The sequence below is a fragment of the Phascolarctos cinereus genome, unplaced genomic scaffold, assembly GCF_003287225.1.
Source record: "Phascolarctos cinereus isolate Bilbo 61053 unplaced genomic scaffold, phaCin_HiC Scaffold_9;HRSCAF=440, whole genome shotgun sequence".
Taxonomy (NCBI): Eukaryota; Metazoa; Chordata; class Mammalia; order Diprotodontia; family Phascolarctidae; genus Phascolarctos; species Phascolarctos cinereus.
The window spans coordinates 170,678,738-170,687,731 of record NW_027556402.1 but is presented as its reverse complement, the minus strand read 5'-3'; positions in this window follow the sequence as shown (position 1 = coordinate 170,687,731).

The following is an 8,994-nucleotide window of genomic DNA, read 5'->3' as shown; positions in this document are numbered from 1 at the left end:
GAGGCGTCCTTTTATTGCCAGTAGACTTTGAGAATATGAAGTAAATCATTGCCTGACTAGAGAATCCAAACTTAGATAACTGTATTAGGCACTGGCTTTTTTTTTTTATTTGTTTGTTTAATTTTGGTCTGAATCTGTGATTACATCAATGTAAGTAATTCCCAGTGTGGAAACTCCCTTTATTGGTGCAGATCCTATCCATTTCATCTGTATTTAGAACATACATATATATTATACACATATGTGTATATATGTATACACACACACACACACACACATATATATGTCCCTGATAAAATATAAGCTTCTTTAGGACAGGGACTACTTAGGGCCTATTTCCTTTCTTGTCATTGTAGCCCTGGAGCCTAGGATTGTTTGAGGCACATAGTAGCCATTTAATAAATGCTTGGGGGTTTTTTTGTTGTTGTTGTTGGGGTATTTTGTTTGTTTGCTTGTTTTTTTCTTTTTTGGTGAGGCAATCAGGGTTAAGTGACTTGCCTAGGGTTACACAGCTAGTAAGTGTCAAGTGTCTGAAGCTGGATTTGCACTCAGGTCCTCCTGACTCCACGGCTGGAGCTCTATCCACTGCACCGCCTAGTTGCCCAATAAAAGCTTGTTGAATGATTGATATAGACTTAGAGAGATGATTGGTTCACTGAAAGGTTAAACAGCTAGTATATATAAAAGACACAACTTGAACACAGGTCTTCTGATTCCAAGGCTGGTGCTCTCATGATATGAGGAAAAATAGTTAATTCAAAACACTTGTTAGCTCCATCATGAACCCCAGGGAAGTTGAAGCATATCAACATGTTAAAGTGGTCTGGGTTGGTTTGGGGTGACCAAACTTTTTAACAATGCCGAAAAAAGATCTTGATAAAGGTGGAATTCACCATGATACTCTTGGCATTTTAATCATTGGATTATAACGACATCATTTTTGTCACTTCCAAAGCATTTATGGATCATCGTTATAGATACATTGCATTAGGATTATAGGATTTAAAGATTAAAAGAGACCTTAAAAATCATGTAGCCCAACTCCCACGTTTAACAAATGAAAAAACTGAAACTCTTGGAGCTGAACCAATGACTTCTTTGTGCTCTCACAGTTGGCAAGAGAGATAGGTTTCAAATCTAGGTTTTTTTTATTCTAAGTCTAGAATTCACTCTATACCACTCAAGCAAATGTGTCTTTGTTTAACATTGCTGGAGATGGTTTCATAGAATCTAATACAGGTACATTACTTAATATTTTTGATGGTTATGGTGGTATTGGTTAGGAGGACAGAGTTTACATTTATGGTGTTCGTTTTACGTTACAGCCACAGTCTTGCCAAAACAATTGTCTCTACTAACATTGATAAAAGTTGTGTAGATATAAATACACAGTTCTCTAGAAACAATGGGCAATTAGCAGTTCATTTGAGGAAATAGCTTGTGAGTTAATGAACTATAAAATCTGACCATGGGAAGTTTACTCTAAAATGTTTGCCTGTTCAAAGTGCCTTAATGGGGAAAGCCTCAGAGCTGCAAGGTTATTTTTAAAATGTTAGGATATACCATTTCTGTTGGGCTGCAATCTGCATCAAATGGAGTATCTTTACCTGTATGGAGTTCCTCAAAAGAAAACTGGGATCCAGTGATTGTATTTCTGGAGAACCATTCACAATTTAAGAAAAAAGGTCTTGCTCTGAAATAGTTTAGAGGGCAAATGAGCTTCATTCTCAGGCAGCATGTGCCAACAAATATACTATTTCCTGTGAAATCTCCTTATGGGCAGGTGAGGGTTTTTTGTTTGTTTTTAAATTCCACAGGGAGGAAATGTCGATGCTACATTGGGATTTGCCAGCATTTGGAGATCCATGTGGACAGAAGGTATAGGCTGAATATCCAGTAGATGGGGTTTTACACCCTGGGAATTACTTCAGCAAGTTAATGTAACCTGATCCAGGTATTAGTACAGTGTGTTCTGTGACAAATTTCTCCAGATTGTTGCTTATTTCTGCATCCCGATTCACATGTCCAGAGCATCACAGCAGGGGACTATACATAATTGAGGGACCCTGCGGGCTAGATTTGAGAGGCTTGTCACCCTCATGCTACCCCACAAGCTCATAGCCCACCACTCCTAACACATGTGTTTCAGTATTACAGTCTTCCTTAGGAATATAGACTTCTTAGTCCAAAACAATTATACACACTTTTCCTTTGAACTTGCCCCATTATTTTAAATTTGGAAAGAATCCTAATTTTTTTTTTTTACTTTCTCAGCCCTCAGTTATCCAAGTGCTTTCAAGCACCCCATCTGTTCCCCAGTTATGTCCTATTGTGTACTAGGAACATACATGCAAATGGCATACACCCAAAGTGTGTGTGTGTGTGTGTGTGTGTGTGTGTGTTTACTAACACCCTAAGCAGGTTGGACCACACTTTAATTGTCACTGGCCCAAGAATGGGGTAAAGGGGTGGAAAGGGGGGAGGGGATGTCCTTTTCTCCTACCTTAAATTCTGGGTATGGCTTGTCTTTCGTTCTCAAAGAGGACCATGACATCAGGAAGATGATGACGTGACTTAGAGATCAGAAGCCAGCTCTCCACCAAAAGGTATTTGTTACTGGACTTTCCTACTCTGATTCTGTATACGTAGGTGTGTTTCTGACAAGATGACATACCCTTGACTTTCTTCTTAAAATTACAGATAATACGCAAATCAATGGTGTTTACAACTTTTGTAGAGGAAGAAAAAGCAAGTGGAGTTCAGGGTATTCTAGATTTTATATCAAAGTCAATTAATATTTAATATGTGCCTACTGTGATCAGAGATTTTGCTTGGGGTAGAATGAGATAATATCTGTAAAGCACTTAGCACAGTGCCTGGCACAAAGTAGTCACTTATTATATAAATATTTATTCCCTCCCCTTCCTCCACTTAGGGTAGAAAGTTTAGATAAAATAATATCACTTCCCTCATGGTGTTTACAGTCTATAAGGGAATAAAACAAAAGCACAAATAACTAGATTACATAATTTTACATAAATATGTTAAAAGTGCAGGACAAACCAGTATGTGAAGTCTGAGGAGAAAAGCTCATTACCAAAGTGAAAGAAGAATAAGAGAGGGCTTTGTGGATCAGAGGAATGAAGACACAGAGCCAGAAAGGACCTTAGAAAAGGACTAGTGCAACCCCTTTGTTTGATAGAAGAGGACACTCTTCTGTACCAGAAGCTGAGTAACTTGTCTGACATAGTAGAGCCAGGATTTGAATGCAGTTCCTTTAACTCCAAAGCCAGTGTTTTCCTCCCTGTACCATGCTACATCTCCATGGAAGAACAGCATGTGGGTTGGGCTTTCTTATAGCACTCCCAATATGTTGTAGGATTTTCCTGACCTTTGTTGTCACCAATCACTTCAACTAATATGTAGGAATCTTTTGCATTCCTTGGGGTTTTCCCTGACAACACAATCATATTCATAGACCTGCAGTTCTCCTCATTCGCTTTTCATTCAGGTATTTGGAATGTTTCATAGAGGTAGGTTTTACCAGTTAGATACCATCGCACAGTTCATGAAGCCCTAGAACTTGAGAGCTTGAAGGCTTAGGTATCATTTAATCCAATCAATCATTGCAGATAGGGAAATTAAGGCCAAAAGAATTTAGGTTGATTTCATTGGAGTTGTGCTGACAGAGACATTAGAACCTGGCTCAATGGCTGAAATAAAAGATGGAGGTTTTATTTTTTAAAAAAAGTGTACTCAAGATGTTTTTTATGTAGGATGAGTCAATGATAGCCTTCATCATATTATGGTACAAATTCAGGGTGTCCTTGAGGCCCAAAAAAATCCACATCCACAATAATAACCAGGCATCATTGTGCTTATTGCATCAGGCTTGGAACAACATATAGCCTTCTACATGAGATCCACAGTCACTCAAAAGAGTTTGTCCCTATAGTCTTCCACACAGAAAGAAGTGAATGGATGAAGAATTTTTTTTTAAATTTGAACTATGATATACAGCAGTATGAACAGTCCATTGAGTTGATCTATCAGTAAATATGCTTTGGGCAGAACCTACATATGGAGAGTAAATATAGATTGGAATTGAATAAGAGGAAGGGCTAGATTTCATTTGGGAAATCAGGCAGTATAGATGTTTGAACTTCTAACTTCAAAACAAATCCTTTAGCTGAATGCTTGTTAAAACTGAGGGCAGTTAAAATGCAAACTGTCTCAGGAAAAGTAAGGTCTTGAGCCCTTATCAGATACTTATAGTTTATTGTGAATGTTCTAAACAGAGTTAGAGAGAGTGACTTCTTGGGGGATCATATGATTCAGGTATTTTAAAGTTATACAGATATTGTCTGCAATGGATGAAAACGGATTTTAGAGAACTTTAAAACATCTAAAAAGCCCAGTATTTAAGTATTTAATTTAACACAAATTTCTATTTTCATTTTAATTGCTTAGAAATATTGCTATATAATTTCTCTTACTGGGGAAGGGGAAAGAGAAAAGGGGTAGAGAACCATGTAGCTAGAAGAATCAGTTTTGAAAGGATAAATTTTCTCTAGAAGTGTGTCAAATTGCTGGTCCTAATTTTGTCAAAGGCTATTTCTGAGTTCACTATTTTGATCAATTATGTAAATTTGAAATTCTGGGGAAAATGTTTCATTTAAGCAAGGTATAAACTATAAAATTAGATGAGTGTAAAATCTATAGGTATCAAGAATAGTAATATGGTATAAGAGTATAAGTTTGTTGACCAAAAATATGTATTTTGAAAATAAATGTTTATTTTAAATGCTGCTTATGATATAGACACAAACAAGATCAAGCCCCTGGAGTAAACAAAGCACTCAGAAACAGTGAGGTCAAAACCAACTAGTTGAATTCCTGAATATTCTTGCCATTTCTTAGAAGAGACAAAACATTGTACCTTTACATAGACACTGAACAAAGGTTAACTAACACTAATCTAGAATTAGGAAGGAAATTATATATACATATACATATATATGTACATATACACACACATTCATACACATACTATACACATATATACATACAGGTATGTATATAATACATACATATATATATATACATATATACATACATACATACGTACATACATACAGAGAGAGAGAGAGTGAAGACATGTTTTCATTGGTCTATGAAACCCTCAGTGAGGAAATTGTCCCTATTAGTACTAAGTGGTATAGTGGATGGAGTGCTGGACCTGGAGTCAGGAAGATCTGAGTTCAAATCTAGCTTCTGACACTTAATAGATCAACGACCTTGGGCAAGTCCCCTAACCTCTGTTCTCTTCAGTTTGCTCAATTACAAAATGTGGATAATAATAGCACATATCTCCCAGAGTTCTTGTAAGGTGAAATGAGATAATTTGTACAGCAGTTAGCACAGTGCCTGGCACATAGCAGGTGTCTAGTACAGTGAAGTACCCGGCAGTGGCAGGTGCTATATACATTTTAACTATTAATATTATTATTAGATCTGCAATTACCCTTTCATTTATAGTCTTAGAGAGTTGCCTGGTGGCACTGAGAGGTTAAGCCTCTGGTCATAAAGCTATTACTTGTCAGAGGCAAATTTGAATCCAGCTCTTCAGAGGCTGACTTCTCCACTCAACCACACTGCTTTTCCTACATACACACAGATGTGTGGGTGCAGGATGGCTTGCTGGAGAGAGCACTAGACCTAGGGTCAAGTTCAAATGGTTAAAATGCTGCCTTAGACACTTGCTAGATGTTTGATGCTGGAAAAGATCACTTAACTTGCTCATCTATAAAATAGTAATAATAAAAGCACCCACTTCCCAGGATTGTTGTTATGATTAAATAAGATAATGTATGTAATGTATGCAAACTTCAAAGAATGATATGAATTCCAGCTGTTATTATTCTATTTTAGATAAACATCACATTTTAGATCTCAAAACAGATAAGCTTCAATTTTAGCTTAAGAGTTTCTGTAAAATAAATTTTCACTGACCTACATCTGTATTTTAAAAAATGAGTAATCTTGATTCAAAATTAAGCCTCTATTCCCCATTCTAGCTCGACAACAATTTATTAAGTATCTGCTGTGTCCAAGGCCCCATGACTCTGCAGATACTTCAGTTCACTAATGGATTGATGATCTCATCAATTTGGAAGTTCCCTCCAATGAAGCTAATTCACACCTTGTCCTTACTTGCTTATCCTGTGAAAGTCTTGTCCATACTCTCCCTCTGAGTTTGCCAAAGGGGGAGGGGTGGGGAAGGTGGGTGTGGGTGTGGGTGGGTGGTTTCCTTGGGGTTTTTTGACATATAAATGACACAAATAAAGTATTCGAGCTGTCCAGGCATTGTGGCACAGTGGAAACAAGGTTTATCTTTGAAGTCGGAGGGTGTTGGTTTTAATACTACTTCTGATACTTACTACCTATATGGTCTTGAGCAAGTCACTTTTACACCCCTGAGCCTCAGTTTCCTTATCTGTAAAATGAGGGAATTAGATTAGATGGCCTCTGAGATTTCTTTGGCTCTACAGTGATGATCCTCTCTCTTGCCATATGACCAACATTTCTACATTTCTCTCCCTCCCCCCCAATACATTTATTTGATAACATCTTATATACCACTTTTGTCACATAAATCCTTTTTCATAATGTGTTAGAGCCTACTCACACCAATGATGCACTTTTCCATCGCCTTTTGGATGACGCTTAATTTCAGTCCTTCAGATCTTGTCAGATCCTAGCAAAACGTTAATATTAAAAATTAAAAAAGATAATCCTTTGTTTCAAGGAGAAGCTCAGGATCCTTAAAAGATCTTTAATCAATGAAATAACTAACCATGATTCCAAGGAGCCAGTTGTTGAAGGATGCTACCCACCTCCTGCCAGAGGAGTGATGGACTAGGGATTCAGAACGTGAGCTGCATTTTTGGAAGGGCCAATGTATGGATTTGTTTTGCTTGATTATACTTATTTTTTACAAGAAAGAGTTTTTTTGGGGTAAGGGGATTTTGGAGAAAGGGGCTAGTGAGAGTGATACCAAAAAAGAGAGAAGAAAATAGCATAATTTAAACATTTTTTGAAATGCACAGAACAGAAAAAAATTCAGAAGGAAATACAAACCTAGCAGAACAATTTTGAAATGAATGTGTTGAATTTATTATATATTTTTTAAAACCCAGTTGTATATAAGAGATTTGCAATTTCATATATAATCCTTTTTTCTGTTCTTTGTACATAGAAATATTCATGTCTGTTGGTATTTGTCGGTTTCAGAATAAAAAAAAAATATATATTAAAAAAACCTTTGAAGGTTCCAAAAGGAATACAACTTGTTCTCTTGCTGTTTCATTGCTGGACTCAATTTGTTGTCCATATTCAGTGTCTGTCTGAGATACATATATACAAATTCTCTGGCTTCCTTCAGTCCCAGCTAAAATTCCACTATCTGCAAGAAGTTTTTCCTGATCCTCTTAATGTCAGTGCCTTCCCTCTATGATCTCCAATTATCTCCAATTTATCCTGGATATATTTTGTTTGTACATAGTTGTTCATATGTTGTCTCCCCCATTAGACTGAATTCCTAGGAAATAAAGACTGTCTTTTGCCTTTTTGTATACCTAGCACTTAACATGGTGCCCTGAACATAGAAGGGCACATGCTTAATAAATGCTTGTTGACATGATTTGATTGATGGATGAACTCTACATGTTGTCCATTCAACTGCATGCCATAGTTTAAACAATATGCTTTCTTCCAGTTGCTTTTTCCTGTAGCGATAAGTAGGCCAAACTCAAGACTTCATACAATCAGTACAATATTAACAGTAAACCAAAGTATGTATAGAACCTTACTATTTATAGTGAGGTCCAACATGGATATTGTATTATCTCCTCCATGACAGTGGCAAATACTTCTGAGGCCCATTTACTTCCCTATTTTATGTCTCTCTTGATATTAATAAGAGAATAGTTGAAAAAGATTATTACAAATGATTTTGATATATGTATGGGAGACACCTTATGGGAAGACAGCCTTTTTACTTTATTTAATCAAATGCTTTTTTTATACTTAAACAAATACAATGAGATTTTCTGTAGTTTACAATCAACAGTTTGACTGTAAAGTTATGATCTTCTATAGAATGTCATTTGTGAAAACCTACGTATTCCTTTCTCATATTGTCCTTAAGCATATCCTTAATATGTTTGTAAATTATTCTCATAAAATATATGTAAAGATAAGAAACTAAGGCCGTGGGTAAGTTACTAGATATTATGTCCTCTAAGTAACCTTTTTTGAGAATGTCAACTTTGATATGATTAATTTCCTGGAGTTGTATGTCAATTGTTGGTCATTAATAAAGATCTCACATTTGGAATACCAACAGTTAGATTTGGAAGTTCCCTACATAGATGGGGTAGCTAAAGGAGTAAATCAGATTGTCTTGGGAGAGAATATTGAAAGAAAAAAGAAGAGGGTCAAAGATTTGCCTTGAGTAAAGACACTGAATATAAACTACTCTTTTATTCCTCTCCAGGCTCCATTCTTGACTTTTCAGACTTCTTTCTTTACCATGTCACAGTTGTCTCCTCACGGTAAAAGAGGTTTTAACCACCACCATTCCCAGAAGCCTTTTGATTATAAAAGATTATTCTGTGTCTGTGACCTTTCTGATTGATCAATTCTTCCCAGAACTTCCATTTCAAGGAAGGGCTCAGGCCAACCATGTTGACTTCTTCCTTAATCTTCCTGACTTTCTGACTATGCCCCACCCATAGTTATCTTCTCCCCTTTCCTTTTTCTGCTTTCTTTTTTATGTGTCATCTTCCTACATAGAATATAAGCTCCTTAAGGTCAGGAACTGTCTTTCTTTCTGCTTTATTTGTATTCCCAGGTCTTAGTACAGTGCCTAATACACAGTAAGTGCTTAATAAATTTTCATTGACTGTTGTGGACTTTCTAAGAGGTTGACAG